The sequence below is a fragment of the Aptenodytes patagonicus genome, chromosome Z (genome assembly GCF_965638725.1).
Source record: "Aptenodytes patagonicus chromosome Z, bAptPat1.pri.cur, whole genome shotgun sequence".
NCBI lineage: Eukaryota > Metazoa > Chordata > Aves > Sphenisciformes > Spheniscidae > Aptenodytes > Aptenodytes patagonicus.
Window position 1 is genome coordinate 83,726,866 of NC_134982.1, and position 19,220 is coordinate 83,746,085.

Consider the following 19,220-nt stretch of genomic DNA (forward strand, 5'->3'; position numbering starts at 1 on the left):
TGAGGAATTTTAATATGTTGCCATGAAGAAACCAAAATCTGAATAATAAATTTACAACTTGGAAACACAGCTCTTTCGTTACTTATACGAAGAACATCTTCTGAGGCAGCAAAGAAGACTCCATGTAATGAAAAACCTTCCTCTATTTGGAAGGGAACTGAATTCATCTAGATCATAAGAAAAGCTGAACTGGATCAGACAAAGGTTCATCTAGTGCCATTAGCTAAGCTGGTAAAACCAGGATGACAATGCTTTGCCGACTGTCATGCTTGAACTCCATTTTTTCACTACTTACATTCTAACACTTTTATTACTTTTACTTCTTAAATTGACTCCAAAATGAGATAAGTCTTGAAGGGGTATTTCCAGTCTTCACTGAAGCTGATTATCTTCCTCTAGAAATCACACATCACTTTGGTTAGCAGACTGGTTCCTTATAACTGTGACTGAGTGAACAGGGAGACTGAGAGACTATAAGAAATAATAATCTCTAGTTGTTATTAATTTGTTCACCTCTGTTTTGCTTTCATTAGTTGCCTCTCCCTGTGTTTGAAAATAGCAGATAAGAAGCCTAATAGAAATGTGCATACATTAAACGTTAATGTTATCCTCTTGAGACTATTCAATCTTCTTTCTAGGAGACAACAGAATGTGTATTTGAATCATTTCATTTTAGTGCGTTAGACAAAGCTGTTCATGGGAAAAAAAAACTGTAACTCATTAAATATGTCCATATTTAATTTATATTTTTTTAAATTAAAAGCCTATAATTAAATCTACAGGTTTGTAGTTTCTGAAAATTTATTCTGATTTATACTTACAGAATTTAAGATGAAAATATTCTTTACAGTAGTATATTTACATATTATGTGAATTGAGAAATATTTCATGAAACAATGTAAACTAGATGTCTACCCTAACAAACTTTTAAAACTAAGATTTGGCTAAGCTGGTTTACAAGTGTGATTGATATGTTGTACTCAATTGCTTGAATTTGTTGGAAAAAAGAAATGCATTAAATAAACTCAAGAATTTACTGTTAAGATTTTAACTAGATTAACAAGCTAATTAAATAGTTATCATTATTCCAGTTACAATTATGTTGATGCTCCAGATTATGTACAATTAAGATTATTATACCCACATTTACCATTATCTACCCTGCCAGTTGTTTTATGCTCACTCGTTCATTGCTCCGCTAAGGTCATTGGCATCAGGCGGAGGAGTCTGGGGAGTGTGATATGTTGTCATCGTCCTGAGGTTGTTGCCAGAAGGGCTTGATGTTGATGGTCCTTCCCTCCTCACTCTAGGGTCTGCTTTAGGTCATTTTTACATATTTGGTGCTAGACTACCCCTTGCTCTTTCTTCACTGATTTACAGTTCCACTTTTCATCCAAATTTACTATACTTGGTGTGTTTTATGTTTGCTCATTACTTGTTTTCCATAAAACTTGTTTCACCCAGCTTCTGTGGTTGCATTTCTCTGAGCAGTATTTGACCACAGGAGAGTTGTTTATAGCCCTTGTCCTCCTGCATCAATCCGTGCCTACACTTTTTAGGTTTCTGCCATCATTCTATGCCCATCCTCCACTATACTTTTAATGAATTTATTCATTACAGATACACACTGTGCTAGACTACACTGCTGTAGATAGTTAAGCAAAAGCTAAAACAAGCTAAAGATAAAATAGCATTGGATAGATGCTCTTACTAACTAAAACAAGTCTCTAGGCAGGTGAGATCTGTCCAACTAAAGCCTGACACACTTTGAGGTGTATGTTAACGCCAAGCCTGTGGCCTGTTACAAGCAATGGCAAGATCATGTTTACTGGACCATGAGGCTTTGAATGGTGACATAATATGTACATATCTATAAATTTTCTCATGTGGATTTTCTTGTCATATTATTATTCATAGAAAGTTACATTTAAGCAAATATTTATCCAGTATTCTTTGTTGATGCAGTTTTTAATGCTTTTTCTCCTCTAGGAGACATTTCTATTGTGTTACAAGAGGAACCTTGCAGATCTGTATCTTTACAAAGGAAGTAATTCATGAAACAGTAAGTGCTTCTCAAACTGGATGCTAAATGTTGTGTTCACCTAATTTAGAAATATTTTTACAAAGGGATATCATGCTTATCTGAAAAAATCTGCATCTGGATTTATAAGATTATCAAATGAAAGATGCAGATTTAATGAAATAATGAGTTTTACATTTATATAGTACCTTAATCTGCAGATTCCAAAGGCATTAGGATATTGCAAGTTTTGTGCCTATAGCTTCTGTACAGAAATGAGGATAGCAAATGGGAAGTTTGTGTAGATGTCTCAAATAAATGAATCTTCGTAACAATGTACAGCATCTGGGCATGCACCATGGTCAATCTCTGTTACTATTTTATTTAGCAACAACTTGAAGGTTGTGAGAATCCTAAGTATACTTGAGGTGATGATCATCTACTACAAAAAACTTGGATGTATAATATTTCTTGCTTTTTTTTTCCTACCAGACTAATAGATCAATTTATGTGACAGTATAAGTAAATCTCTGTATTGCTCCATGTTACTGATAAAAGATGCCAGAGAATTTGTTTAAAACTCAATTCTTTCAGTAATTCTGCAGCTGCTTTAGTTTGAAATACCATGTGCAATCAACAAAGCATATATTTATCTATGAACTCAAGTTTCATCTAATTATCTACCAGCCCATTTTGAAGAGTAAAAAGGAAGCTATTTCTATGCTTGAAAAGAATTGATTTATGCTTTCAATTAAAAATAATTATTTCAAACCAGCTATGATTCTGTAGGCTCTATGTGTGCGTGTGCAAGCACGCGTGTGTGTCTAGTACAAATGAACAGATTTAAAATGTTGCATCTTGGCAGTTTGAAATATTATTTTTTTTCCAACTACAAGAACAATCTATTCTAGTAACAAAAAATAACACTGAGGTTTACAGTGTGCAGAGGTGTTTTTTTGCATAAATGGCAACACATTAAAAAATAAGTTCAGCGAGAATTTATTAAAGTGCAATAAAATTTTTACTAAAAACAAATAAAATTGTCACTGCAAATGTCTGTGGCTCCAGTAGTGCTTTATAAGATACAGCATCTGTAAAGTTATTGAAAATATTACTGATTTAGCACACATTACAAACACCTCTTATTTCTCTAAATCTCTTATATTCCTTGAGTTCTGGTGGGTTTTGTTTGTTTTTTTTTTCTTTTTTGGTTCTTGTCTGTTTCTACAGAAAACGTATTATGACACTAATGTAGATTTCCTTATAGTAAGAACCTTTCAAATGCAATAACGTCATGCTCTATTTTGCTATACATAATACAGAGGTCATTGATTCATCACACTATAGGCTTTATTTCTGACCTTCCAGGAGATTTCCAATGTTTCCTAGGAATCCAGCATAACTGAGGAAGGTCCTGATGAAAACAGTTGTGGTTTTTTTGGTTGGTGGGGTTTAGAGAGGGAGGGCTGTTGGTTGTGGTTGGTTGTTTGGGTTTTCTTTAATCCTATTTTTCTGTTTTGTTTAGGGGTTTATTTATTTTTAAAAAGGTTAAGGTTGTCGGAAAAAGTTAAAACTGGTTTGCAGCATATCAACACACTTGGTTAAAAACTTTGAAGGTTTTTTAGTATCTTTCAAGAAAGATCAAAATGAGAGAGGCAAAAATAGCATTCTTCCCATTTCTCATTATACTAAATGGATGTATAGGACTGCAATTACTTCTTGAGGAGATTTATTTTAAATGACGCTAATGACTTTGTACTTATAACTCATATATTTAGAATAACTCCTGTTATTCTCTGTGAAATGCTTTCCTTTCTTTTTGTCCTGGTCTTGCTCCACACCTGCTTAGCTGATTTTGATTCCTCAGAGGATGGCAGTTCTTTGTGTCATCTGATCTCCTACGCTGCAGGTACCAAAGGAAGGAAAACTTCAGAGTTTCCTTTTTTCAGTGTTTGGCCTGTCAGAATTTAAATATAAGTAAATAGCTAAACAGTAGTCTACTTCATTATAATGCCTATTATAATACACAATGCAAGCTGTATGTATGGACATTCATATTCTGTAGGCCTTTATAGTTGAATAGCATTATTCAACTGAAATAGCAGTAGTTTAAGAACAATCTGGCCTAGATGATGACAAATGACTCTGGCCTATAATGCGCTTTAAGTTTAAATTTGAATCCATGACACCATTAGTGAAAGAATTTATAGGGAAGTCTACAACAATAAGGCTATTCCTGTGACCCAAAAAAAGCAGCATAATGGGTCTCTATAGCATAGTAACTACTGACACCTATGTAAACGTACTGTTGTGGTGCTGATGTCCTACTGTCACCATTATATCAAGTTAGGATGTAGAACCAATTCTTTTGATGATTTCTTTTGTACATTAGTTTTCTGCTAAAAAAGAATATTGCTTTGATGACTTATGCATTGTCGGTCTTCAGCCTAATAAGGCTGAAAGACAGTGTTGATCAGATTGCTGTTTTTCATCAGGTGAGTGGATATTAAAATTGCTTGTGCCTCGACAAGGCAATGCAATAACACATGATATAAACATACTGCGTGTTGCTAAGGTTTTGAACTGAAGGACTTGATTTTGTAATGTTACCATGACAGATAGGTTTTTGTCCTGATACATATTAGTAAGGCTAAAGGCTTGTAGAATTAAATAGAAAAAAAAAAAAAAAAATTAAACTGTCATGTTTCTGCAGCAGAAATATTAAATTTAATAGAATTTTGTAAAAACTGTAGGGCGATGTCCTTTCCTCCACATAGAAATAGGTTTTTAGAGTAGATAAAGTAGGACCATTCAGATTCTGTCCTGATTAATTTCAAGAGCTTTTTATAAAAGCATATACCAATAGTTAAAGAGAAATCCAGTTTTCTCTAGACTTACTTTCATAAATCAGAACTGTCTGAGATTTTTCTGTCTATAGTGAATTCTTGAGAGGAATTCTGTTCCCATGTGACTCTCTTCATGGCTTTCAAAACAGATTGGATTGACCAATCTATTTATCTCAATTCAGTTTTGTTTCTTTATCAACATCTTTGGAGATATTGAGTAAAAGAGTATTTATTGATAAGACCATGAAGACATGTTTGGAAGTGATATTATCATCAGCTGAATATTTTGGGTGGTGCCAAAATGAACTAGAATGTTACATTTTTTCCTATGTTTGCCTTTAACCTTTTTGTACCAGCTTTTGTGAATTACATTAATTGGCCATTTACAAACAGTGAACCTTTTTGAGTGACAACACTGAAATTATAATACTTGATATCTATGTTTAGAATCTACATTTCCATATTTTTCTCATCTCTAATTAAAGGGCAAGAGCAGCCTACTCATTACCAGCAAAACCTTACTATATGACTGTATGGAAGATGAGTAGAGAATATGAACAAAATCAGTGCCATCCTATTCTTTTTGGAAAGACAGAGAGAAAAGCATCCTTCATCTGTAGAAAACTGAAATGTATGATACATGTCTACTCCTTGACTTGGTTTAAAAAATAGGATTTATTTTTCTATAAGAAATAATGAAGTATGTAACATATCTCTATCAGCAAGCTGGCAGCATTACAGAGAGAAATGGAGCAGGATCTACTCATGTATGTCATGGTCAAGTTCAATGAGGGGAGTGCCCTGAGTATTTTTGTCAGTGCGTAATTGTGTCACTGAGTTGTTTGTTCTTCATACTCATTCATCTGATTACTTAGTGTTTCTTAACGGGGTGAAAAAATCTGCTTGTTTTATTACCATGTCAGCAGGTGAATAGCAGGTTGTAGTGTAGTCATTCCTTTATTCAGTTAAACATTGTGCTTGTTTCTTATAGTCTAAAAATAATCATCTTCAAAGCAAGAAAATAAATTTCTTATACAACAAAACAAGCATCTAATTAGGTAGAAAATGCTATCTATGAATTTTAACTTCTCTTACTTAGAGCCTTTTAATAGATTTTAGAACATATTCTGTTTGGCTGATGTTTGAAAGTACTGCTTCCTTTGTGCTGTTAAGCAGTAATGTTATTGTTATGCTTTCTCTTCTGTTTTTTAAGTATATTAATACTGATACACTGCATGCCTTCTACCAGTTTTTAAATGTGATTTCTACTACATTTGTCATTCTTAAAGAATATTCATATGTCCATTCTGATGTTTTTCTGGGGACAAACAATACTGTTTAAGAAACGATAGTTTCTTCACTCTAAACAATGAACTGTTTGAATTCTGGTTTCAAGACTAAGTAGAAAATACTAGTATTTGTCACTGTTAGTTCTGGTTTGTTGTTTGTTTTTTTTTTTTTAAGTAGATTATCTTGATTTTATTCTTCTAAGAGACCAGGAGATATGAATGTAATCCACTGCAGAATACTGCCTAAAAGTGCAATGTTAATTGGTAGTATGAGGCAATCAAAATATTTACTACCGCAATGAAATCACATTTTCATGATTTTTCATATTAATGACTCTCTCTGTAAGTAGTTGATCTTCCTATCATTTTACTATTTCAAGTTAATGAAAATGTATGAAAGGAAAACATTTTACATTTCTATCAAACATTTACCAACAACAACACAACACAAGACAATCTGTGATCAGTTTGCTTCTGAACTGAAAAGCAGTTTCCCTGCAGTATAAATGTAAATGTGTACTATTGATTTCTGCATGAAAAAAAAAGATTGTGACTTGATGAAAAATGCGTTGTTCCACTTATGAACTTTCATCTCTTTCCTGGACAGTTTCAAACATTTGTAGAACCTTGAACTGAACCTTGTTTTGTTAAAATCTGTTGCTGTGTTTGACGGTATGTTTATGTCCCCCTCTTCTCATATCCTTCTAATGTTTGCTAGTGTAGTGTTAAAAGCTCATTATATTTATAAGCTGGTAATTAATTGTGACCTTCAAAGGCAAAACTAATGTAGCTGACAGGTGTATTGTTTGTAAAGATGGGATAAAGAAAGTCTCTGCCACCCTCAGGGAGAGAGAGAATCAGGGAACAGAAGAGCTCTGTTCTGAGCCTGAAAGAGGAGATTTGGGAATTCATTTGTTTTTCTTAGTAAGACTGAGTTCAGGAAAGGACCGTTGGTTGGGGAAGAAGGGAGGAAGGGTTGTAGGACATTCATCTTGAGGGTGGAAGTCTGTGGGAATTGGCAACAAGAGTCAAAAAGAAGAGTTGTAGAGTCCTGACCCAAAGGAACAGACCAAAGAGCTTTAAATGAAATACACTTGTGATCCTTTTTACATGCTGAAACAGCTAGAAGACAGATAAATCTGAGATTTCTATGAATTTTAATAGCATTTTAAAAATGCTACTGTAGAGTGTTTATGGGCATACAAGTGATATCACATTCAAGATCACTTTAAAATCATCTTGATACCTGTCCAAGAAAATGTGTGTTGTTTCTGACAGGGACTAATATTTGTTTCCATTTTTGATGGGCGACTCTTAAAACTGTCTCAAAGTTCAGATGTTGATTTAGTTTTGAGTCATTATGTGTGTGAAAGATTAACAGTGCACTAAAGAGTTCTGCAAGCTCTTGTTTTTATAAAAAGTCTTTGCTCAGCAGAAAATGAATTGGAACCTTAGTGCTCTGAATTCTCCAGTCCTCATGATAAACATTCAAAATTTATTGACTGTGAATGTATAAATGCTAAGGATTGAATTTAGGGAAAATACTAACTGGACTCCAAAATGAGTGCAGATGTAGGTAGCACAAATTGTATTTTTATACACAGACATGCACACACTGCTCACATGCACTTTTCCCCATAATATTTCTGATAACCTGAACAAACCTGGGTGGTCTTGAAAGACCAGTATGTAGACACTGAGGATGTTGTAGTCCCTAACAGTATTGATTTTTTGACTATAGTATTTTTCTCTTCTCTGTGTAGAGGATATCTAAGCAGGAATGCTGAGGAAAGAAGATGCAGAGGGAAAGCAAGAGCAAATTACATTGAGCTGGTCCAGTCTGCCCCATGGGTGGCAATTGATTGAATTTTATTCTCAAAGTGCAAATGTAATTTTGTTAAATATGACTTATTCTCATACAAACAAGAAAATCTTTTTTTAATTTGTTGATACTTTTTTGAAATATCATCATGAAAAAATACAATAAAAATTTTCACATATCTTCAGGTAAACACTACTGGATCTAGGTTGTAGGAGAGTTGATTAATTACTGCTCTTCCCATTGTTTTTGGCTTGCTGCATAGTATTTAGCAAAACCTCTGCCTCCTGATGTCCCAGTTGCTCATCTGTCTATTAAAATTAAATAAAGCAGGAGAGAATTTCAATGGTACTAGATTTTTTTCTGTAAAGTTCTTCAAGAGTTTCAAATTCAAAACCCTCAGTCCATCCAAAGGATGTCTAAGTTATATTGTCTGACTTGAATTTGCTCTCATTCTTTTTTAATAACAAGTCTGAACTGTAAACTTAAATTCTTTTTCAAGATAAACCATAATGGTTAACAATAAACTTCTTTTTACACAAATTTCTTCTTTAGTTAGACTCATGCAATGGTTAAGTCATTAGGATATTGTGCTACTTTTGTATTTTCATTTTCTGTTAGATGATATGTGGCAGGTTTCACAACTAAGAAACTTATAAAAAAATTCTTTTTTGATCATGCACAACATGGGAAAAAAATCTACAGTTAATTCAGTTTATCTCTGTTGGTTCTACACTGACAGTAGGAGAGGAAAGCAGTAAACTTTTATGTTTATCACAAAGCTCAGTATATGTAACTGAATATTTAGATGGAGCATTTCCAAGAAGAAAGGTGCTCCTACTTCCACAAAGTGACACTTTCCATGAGTGCTGCATTTTGCAGTTATTGACTCTTTATTCACAGAATGAACAGTACTATGAGATTTTATGAAGGTATTACATCTAAAGGTGCGGACTGTGGATTCTCTGTGCATTATGTATAGCAGTGCCTTAAAATGTCCCATGCGTTTTGAGAATACACATATTTGTTTGTAGTTCAGATGAACTAATACAATGTAATGTATCTGTCAACAATCTCATTTACATCAGTTGTAAAGCATACCTGCAAAGGACATTGCATAGTAAGCATATGGAGCTGCGTGCTTTGTATCTGAAATTGCTCCTGAGAGATGATCAGTTAGAAAAACAGGTATTTTACACCTGGAGTGTTCTGCACTCTAAATGATCTGCCTGTTTAGTGTTTCTAGTGTGGATTATGACCTGTAAAAACTCATACTGCCTAGCTCTAGGGGTGCTGGGTGTTCCTGTTCTTCCTTGGAGTGCCCCTGAGCTCTGGAACCAGCTCTGTCTTTTGGTCTGAAATACAGGAATGTGTGAATTTGTTGGATAAGCAGATGTCTTCCACAAGTTGAGGGGATGTTCTGGAGTGTGTCTGGTGGTTTTCTGTATGTTTCTCTATGTTTCCTGTAGAATCATAGAAAACGGTCTCTGAAAATAGTGTATTGGCTTTTACTCCTTTTGAAAACTTTAGAAGTCCTGAACTTTTTTTTTCCCTGCTAACTCTACAAGACAATCAATATTGTTATTACTGCCTAATGAATACTTTTTGACCATATGTGTGAAACTAGAATGAGGACATGAAAGATCTGGTCTTCTAACCATCTCCCTTTGCTTAAACAATATTCCAAAATAATGCATTAGTTCTGCTACTAGACATGCTGTCAGATTTTTGGAACATATGGGATTATGTAAAAATCTTCAAGTTCAGCTTTGTATTTTGGTAGGCTGGACTAAAAATCTGTTGTACTTCTTTCTAATTCTAATAGTTTGTTAACTAATGTTAGTTAACATTGCATTTCTATATCTTGCTTTTTAATATTGAGAATGGTTCTTAAGGGGCCAATGAATCAATATCAAAATCTAAATACTAAGAAGTCATCCAATAGGAAAAAAAATACATTTAATGTAAACTGTAAAGGAGCTTCAATTCTGTAAGTACTAGTAATTCTTTAATGCAACAATAAATATACCTAGCTGCAGAGGTAAAAGAAATTTTGGTTTCAGTATATACTGTACTGCAAAATGAGCTAGAGTGTACTCCACAAAGTGAAATAAATGCAATTCTGTTAACATAGTAGGTGTTAAACACTTAAGAAATATAATTGCTGCAAGGAGATGTCTACAGAAAAGTTCTAGGAGCATTTGAAGCTCTATGGAAAACTGAACTTGAAGAGAGTTTATAGTCTCAATTCTAAAAATATATTTTACCACAGTAACATGGATTACATGAAGCACTGCAACACCTAAATACGTTATAAATGCAATTTGCTTTCAGGCGTACTATCATCTTAGTTTATATTTCATATTTGTTGTTACTTCATCTCTTGTTTTCAGTCTGTGTCTCAGAAGTGTGAAATCTCACAAATTAGTTTGTGTTTAAATGTCACTTTTCATTGAAGAATGAAAATTCAAATTTTTCTGTATCATTTGCTCTGGAGCTCTAATCTGAGATCTTAATTCACATCTGTCTTTGTAATTGGTAGGTCAATGAAGAGAACTTCAAACTCTTCAGAAGTGTTGTTTCTTGTAGCGAATGTATTATGTGATACAGCCTGTGGTGGTTCAAACACTACATTTTCCCTCTACTCTGCATTAAACTCTTAGAAGTTGCAAAGATTCCATGATATGTGGTTTTAGAATTTTTTTCTTTTTTTAGTCTAAACTATAATGGTTAAATAAATAGAGTAATTTGAACTTTTTCCCCAACATGCTAAAATACTCATATTTTCATTCAGTACAGAGCCAAGCCCTTGAAACATTCACTGAAATAAAAATGCAAACATTTCCATTGTAGCATTCAATAATAACTAAGGAATTTTGTTCTTGATCGTCACTGCATGTTGCTCATTAACTCTGCTGACTGTGGTAATGTAAGAATAAGAAATTGACAGAAGGACTGGGCTCAGCTCCTGATTATTTAACTATTGTTTGAGGTTATCCAATTTTATGGAATTCTCTTATTTCTTAGTGATGCAGTATATTTTAAAAAAGTCCCCTCCTGAATGTCTGGTGTCTGGAGAGTACCCAACCTAGCCTGCACACGCTTAACATCCTGGGGCACTTGCACATCTCTTGAACCAAAGCTTGCATTTTATTTTTTTTTTTTATTTATTCTTCTAATAATAATAAAAAAGAGTCTGATGAATATAGTTGTCAGACTGAGCCTGCAAAAGGAAATTGTATGTCAGATACTGCTTTTACTTACACTGACTCTTTAAAAGACCATTAAAAAATGTAATTTAAAAGGCCAGAATCAGACCTGTAAGATCTAGTTGGAAATTAAGACTCTTCTGTTCACCTCAGTACAGACATCATTAACTAGGGGATTATTGCTAAATGTTGATGATGAAAAATCTGGCTATTTGAATGCTGATATGTATCCCAGATTTCAGACAGTACACTGTTTCTTTTGACCTGAATCTCTCAGGGTTTTTATTTAGGCATCCTGCATTTGACCACTCCCAGACATTGAGATGCTTTTCCAGAGAAGCTGACCGGTCATCTGGGGAAACTGAGCCAGACCTGAGAAGAGGCATGATAGAGATAGAAGCACACAGCATTCAGGGGTGGTGAAGTGCTACTTTCTGACTGAAAAGACAGTGCAGCTAACCGCAAGCACACAGCACAAGGGAACAACAAGATAAATAGTGTTGTAATCCTTTTGGGTTTGAAAGTCAGAAAAGAAAATTAATTTCTGTGGTTAAGAACTGGATTAGGAGCTGATTAGGTCCTGGATTTCAGAAAGTAAGATTACTTTGCTTCCTGTTTCTGCCTTCCTAAAACAAAAGTCTGACTGGGAGAGACAGGGGAATGTGAGAATTATCCACACAGGTATCAAAAGCCAGGTGTTTTCCTAAAATATGAGTTTTTCCTGTAATTCAAGAGGGAAATGTTCTAACAGCCTGTAATGAAACATAAAATTGAACAAAACCAAATACACATGAAAACCATTTGTTTAAAAGTCTGTTTTTCTAGTTTTGTTGAACATATTCTTGAACTGAAATAGGATGTTGTTTTGATTGTCATGAGTTCTCGAGGGAGTCAACCTGACAACTGAAGTAAAACCAGGGAAGTTTTTCACTGGAGAAAAGGTGCGTGTGATATATTAACTATAGGTACAGCTCTAAAAATGGATGACTTTCATTTTTCATCACTCCTAAGACATAGCTTAAGTCTTAAATAGAGTTCTGGGGTTAATATCTAAGCTGCAGCACACAGAAGCTGCGTAAAAACTGAGGGAACACCATCTTCTGTGCACGTTCATGTTCTAGTCATGTCCCAGCTCTGCATCAGACTGAGATTAAAATGATCAACTGCTTTTCCTCTCGTGATGTCCAGAGAAAGGAAAGACGAGTGTGTGCATCCATTTGGAGGAATGGGACCATGCACCTAAGGACAGAGAGATCAGGAGAAGGACAGTGCTACTGGCATGGTTAGGCATGAGCACCAAGGATGTTTCTCCTCTTTAGGAAGCTAGATGGGTCCACAATGGTAAATTATAGTGTAACTTAAAAGGGAACAACATAATTTGCAAGGTGACCCCAAACCTGCGTTTGTTGTCATGTTAATTAGGATTTACTATTGTATCTGCTACTCTTTCAAGAGATACATAAGACCTTTTTTTCCTAACCCCAAAGTCTGTGTCAGTGGTGAATCTATCAAAACTGCTGGGTATTTTTCTTCAGGGAATTCTTCAGTTGTTATCAAGCTAACATATTGGCAAAGGGAAAACGCGTTATAACTTCTGCAGTTGCCTCCTTTTGCAACAAAAAGAGATCTTTTGGCTTTCCATTCTTAGTTAACATCCAGAATATTTTAGTATGCAAACTAATACCCTCTTTAGAAAAATGGGTGATCTTTCTGGATACCCTCAGGCAAGAAACAAGATAATACAGGCTAGGCACAGGCTAACCTCAGCTACTGTTGGTTACATGTAGTTTTCAGTTTGAATACAGAATGAAAAATCAGCTAAAGTAAAAAGACATGCTGCACTGATAGCTTCTATTAATCTTTGCTTCTGCTACAAAGAAATCAGGATAAATGCAACCTGTGGATAGAAAATGGTGCAGAAAATACTGATGATATATTCTTATGGGAAGGTGTGGGATTCCCATTACTTAAACTGTTTTCAAATTTAGCCTGCAGATTCTCATTTGGTTCTTTGATCTACAGATTGTTTTCTATACCTGCCCACCTGATATGGTTTGCTTGTATCACTTTGATTGCATAAAATAGTCAGGGTGTACATGCTTTTAAAATCATAGATTTTAAATGAAACCTTCCCCCTGAGTTTAAGCAGGTCTTATGACAATGTGACAAACAGCATTTGGTCAGGCTAAAAGGTATTTCAAAGTTTGTTTCACCACTTCTGTTTCTTGCCTATATGCCCAACAATTTGGATGACCTTTTCAAAAAATAGCACAGCCAAAAATCTTGCAGGTTCAAACAATGAATTGATGTTATATTTTGAACTCTCTTGCTGTAGCTGGAACATATATACATGTTCTGTCAACACACTACTTGAGAGCATACTGTAACGTGGCTTTCTGTGAATATGAATACCAATTGCTACCCATATTGTGAACCAAATTTTCCATCTGGTACAACTACACTGCTTTACTGAACTGAATGGGGGAGAGAGTGTATGTATGTCAGACAAAAGAAGGAGTACTAATTAATATTCATTAACATTCATTGCTTCTTCTTTTGCATGTTGTTTGCAAATGGATTGTAAAATTCACCACTAAGAGTTATTCACAAATATTCATTAATTTCTATGTGTTATTTTCTCCTTCATGTCTAGTGCACAAAGAAGTTCCTATAAATATTCATAATTCAGAATGTGTTGACTGGTTGCATAAGTCATATGATGTTACTTCTGCTTTTGGCTGGTTAATTTATGTAAATAGTAGGTACAGGAAGAATGGCAAATTTTGAATGTTAAAACTAAATGTGGAGCTTGGAATTAGCATGTGGGGAATTGGCTTTTTGCAAACACATATTGAAAAAGAACAGAATTTTCAAGAGCATATATGTGATTTGGAGTATTTTTCCAGGAATGTCAATGGGCTATGTCATAAATTTCCTATAGGATTTTGAAAACTAATTTGAATATTTATGGGAGGAAATGTATAATATTTGAATTTGAAAGCAAACTTCTAATTTTTCCAAAAAGTACCTCTCAAATTACTAATATCACTATTGAATGTTTACTCTTTAAAAAGGAAGGGGTTTAAGATGTGAATAGCAAAGTGTGGAGTAGAAGTATGTCATAAGAGTTGGTAGGCAATTATAACGAAACAAAGGCTTCATAAATAAGTCTTTCCTTGCCCTTGCTGACTCTTCAGTACTCCACTAAAATAATTATCAAATAATCTCTTTGATAAATACTGAAGATACCAGAACTGAGGCATTAAAATGCTTCATGTGCTTGCTCTAAATATTAGGACTGGAGTACTTTACTCTCAAATAAAACAGGGCAGTCCAAAAGATGTAGGTCTTTAATTTTCTACACTGTGTCTCACCAAAAAGCATTTACCAGGATTGACCGGCTCTTTCTCTTGCCGTTCTTTATTCTTACACATAAGAATTTACTACTATCTGAACATCTAGCCCTATCTACTTCCCCACTGTGCAATTGTCACTAGACCTCTCATTTCAGGGAAGGTGATGACATGTGGCACCCCTCCAAAGAGTACAGTTGATGTGCAGGAAGCTCTGTTCAGAAATACCAGTCCTTGCTTCTGCACCGGATTTCAGAAGTGTAGTACATAGATCAGTGCCAAGAGAAAAAAAAGAGAAGAAAGAGACCAAAGTTTAAATCACTTGCTGAGTGCTTAGAGTATTTGTCAGGATAATAAAAGATGTGGATATTGGCAAATGCATACAAAGAAATACAGCTCAGGTCTTCCCCATCCTAGGTAAGGATACTAACCTGTCGGCTACAAGGTAAAAAGTGCATAATTCACTTCTTCACATGTGTCCTAGAAGGAAATTTTAGTTAAAGGCAGCAAGAAGCTTCAATACAGATTTTATTTTAATCTTTCTAAAAGTCAAACCATATAAAACTTGGTTTGCTGTGTTTTTTGGTTTGTTTGTTTGTTTTTTTTTTTCCCCCCAGTTTAGGTGCTGAGTTTAAAAATTGTCTGCATAGCCCTTTATAAATCTTTGGTTTTATTCTTCAGGACAGTGGCTTGTGTGTTTCCTGTATTGTTTAAAATTTGGCAAAAGTTGTACCTCAAGATAATTTCTCTTAGAGGCTTGTTATCACTTTAAAAAAACCCACACATTTTCACATCGTTCTCCCGTAATAGGACGGGTTTGGAAGTTCTGATTCCTTTTGTTCTTGTGTGCACCTGCCAGGGTTTGTTTTGTCCTCATGTTAATATTAGCTTTAGAAGTGTTATATCTTCCTAATTTGATCTGACAGATATCTACATTCTGTGGACTTTTTTCCCCAGTGGGGCTGGGTAAGCCCTTTTAAATGAAAGAAGTCACATCCACAATTTCTAGATCTATGCAGAAGCACAAAAATTAAGGGCAGGCATACATTGCTCGTTGATGTAATGGACACACATGTTTATATTATTTATATTATTTCACAGTGAAAAGAAAAGCTCTGGCTTGCAAAACAGTATTTAAATGGAAAGATGTCTACTTGCACTGTCATGGTGGTGTACGGAAACGTTAATGGCACCGTAGCAGAGTCTCTCTCTCTTGCGAGGCTTTCTGGCTCCAGAGCTGGCAGCAGCCACACCTGCAGGAGGGACAAGCTCAGACATGGTCCTGCTGGATGGAGCGTTTCTGGTCCAAAGTCAGCACCGCTGCACAGCCTTGTTCTGCTGTGTATGTGTATCTTTCCTGACATTAGCCAGGAAATCCCCACAGCGTGGTGTATTGCAGTCATATCTTGTATATGAATACTGCTGAAGTAAAAATCTGGCTTTTTTTTCACTCCTGCTGAAGAGAAAGGTGATACCACTAAAACAGAGATTGGTACAGGCAGTAAATACTACAATATTCTTGCTGTTAAACTGTGTAACCAATGTACCTGTTGCCTCTTTGACATACTGTTGGTGGCAACAGGAAAACAAACAAACAAACAAACAAAAACAAACCTGAGGTGCTATGTGATGTGATTGCTGAACTAATTATCTGAGGATATTTATAAAGCTAATATTATATAATGTGTAAGGTTATATTTAGACAACAGTTTTTTGTTACATTTGCATTTCTTGTATGCTTTCCCAACACTTAATGACGCTACCTGTCCTGAGTGGTCTTTTAACATATTTTCACATAAATTAAAATATTTTAACTGAGCAAAGGTAATATTACGCTGTTAACAAATCACCTGAAAACTGTAGATATCTCTAAGTCACTTTAAACAACCTTTTCAGTAGCACCTGATACTTTGGAAGTTTGTTGTTTCCTGATCCAATAAAAATGATTGAAACATTGAAAAGGATGTAAGTGTTGAAAGAATTATTTTTATGAAGTTTTGAGGTGAAAAGAAAAATTCACAGTGGATGTATTGGTAATAGGTTTGTGTACCATAACAGGTTTTGGTAACAATGTCAGAATGTTATTGATCTGAAAAAATGTACGCAAAGTAGAATATACAAGAGATTTTGGAATGCAGAGAGTGGGAATATTCAGGGTTCAGTAGGTATGGCTTCAAGAAAAATTAATACAGCAGAAAATATGAGGGATCACCAATGGCTGAGAAATATAATTCATAACCAGATATTTTTTCAGGCACCAGTGTTTCAGTCAATGCTTGTGATAGTCAAATTAAACAGATAAATAGGCAAATTTAATATTATTTTGTACTTGCTTATTTTTGTTTGTGTGTTCACATTCTGTCACTGAGACACTAAGAAATTCCCATCTGACCTAAGAAGTATCAAAACCCTGTCACCCTACCTTGCACCCCTGTACAACTTGAAAAGAAAGAAAAGTAGAAAAATGTGGATTTTGTACAAGATGAAAAGATTGAAGATTTCTTACAGGCCATACACATGGTATTTCAGTTCACTTTACATGGTTCTGTGCTTTTCATGTTAAACAAAGAAGCTGCATGTAGAAAACAGCACACTCTACCTCCTTTTCATTGTGCTGTTCTGGGACCTTCTTTAAGAAATCCCAATCTTATGATAGAACAGCCCTGCACCTATTGTATGACCATTTAAAAATATTTTTTAGCTAAATACTTTTTTCCTCAACAGATTCCATTTTAAAATACAGTAATTTTCGATCTAAAAATCTGTAAGTAATGCAATTCCACAATGCTACAAATTATGTTAGAAAAAAGATGTAAAGTCTTCAATGAGGGATCAATACTCCTTTAATCATGTTATGGTAATGCCTGGGAGGAATTAAACAGATGTTAGAAATTTTCTAGCTTAAGTACTTTTTACTAGCCTTGTTTTGTTGAGATGAGAAACATCTACAGGAGACCAGTTTTTGCAAAACTCTAAATTTAAGAATATTTTTTAAAAAAACACATCTAAAAAAATTGTTGTGTAAAAAGTTTCTAATTAAACCACTGCCTTTTAATTTTAAAATAATTTCATTTTGATATTTTAATTAATTTTTTTCATAAAGGTGAACAAAAGTAGTAGATGAAACATGACTTCAGAATTGTTAAGGTTCAACACTTGTACTGATGCAATCCAACTTTGCTGTCTGATTGTTGTTTTATAAATGTTGATCATGTATGCTGATGAAAATATAGGAAAATGTAATCTTTCCAGCTATGCGAAGACAAGAAAATTATTTCCTACTCTCTAGCGTTACGGAGGCCCAAATGCTTTGGGTTTCTGTTATGCTAACACATCTTTTCTACTGATCGTTCTTTTCTATCAATATGATTATATTTTTAATTTGATGCTTTTTTTTATACATTTCCCATATTGATCATCGTATACTAGGTTGGTTACACTTTTCCAAATGGCCCCAAATTGTAGTACAGGACTCTAACTGTTCTATGCTAAGATTCATTACAAAGCAGGCATAAGAAGTATTTACTTCTATTTCTGAATATTTTTTCTTTTAATTTTGTATCTTTGTTTTTTTCTTTTTTCTTTTCCTAATGCAAATCTAAAGTCAAACTGCAGGTACTGTTTGAATGCATGTTGAAAGGGAGGGGAGTGAAAGGCATTGCTATTCCAGTGGAAATGTCCGCCTTTGCCAGCAAATCTTAGAGATGAAATATGTACTCTAAATTCTCAAACAACTTTGTCTTGAAAAAATAGTATTAGTCTTAACTGATAAAAAGAGCTAATTTTGATACAAAATCAATATCCCAGAAAATTCAAATGTGCAAAGACAAAGGAAATAGTAAAAATTGTTATTTTCTCAGAACCACAGGAAATAAGGCTGGCGTGGACCTCAGAAGGTCATCATGTCCATCCTCTTGCTCCAAAGCAGAACTGTATGCACTGATGTCATTCTTCGTAGATATATAACTAGGCAGGGGATTTTTTTTCTTTCTTCTTAGGATGGAAATTCATTAAAACTTGATGTATGGTAATTATTTAGGCCCAGATTAATCTGCCACATGATCCTAGGCATTTATCAGAGATGCCTAAAATAAGACACTGTTCACATTACTTTTCTATTTCCAGTGTGGGGAGAGAAATATCTGACAGAATGGCTCAAATCTGAGTGGACTTGATCATCCTCTTCATACTCCTGTGTGTATGTATTGACTATGTGAAGGGCTTTTAGGACCCTCAGGTTCTTAAGAGTTGACAAAATCTTGGATTTAGTTCTGCACCAGCAGCTAGCTGTAATCCCAGCCTTCTTTGCTAGACAGAAGGCACTCATCTGAAGGAAGGGACCATCTCTATCAACCTGGCAGCGACCATACTGTCATTGTCTGCTTAAGGATATTGCTAAGGTTAAGAGATCTTCTGCTTCCTTTTGGTCCTGCTGATGTCTCTGCCATGTTTTCTGTTTATGATACTGAATCAGCTCTTGGGGGTTGCTGCCATAAAATATATAGTTTAAATTACTAGAATTATAGGAAAAATGTGGATGTCTCTTAATCTACTTACTTGCTTAACAGAAAATAACAAATGCAGATAAGGAAATTCTTTCTTTTCAGGAAAAAATGTATGTTTCATAAGGGCATTGAAGATGAGCAAACACAAGAAAGTTGGTTTGTTTACAATACTGAGTTGG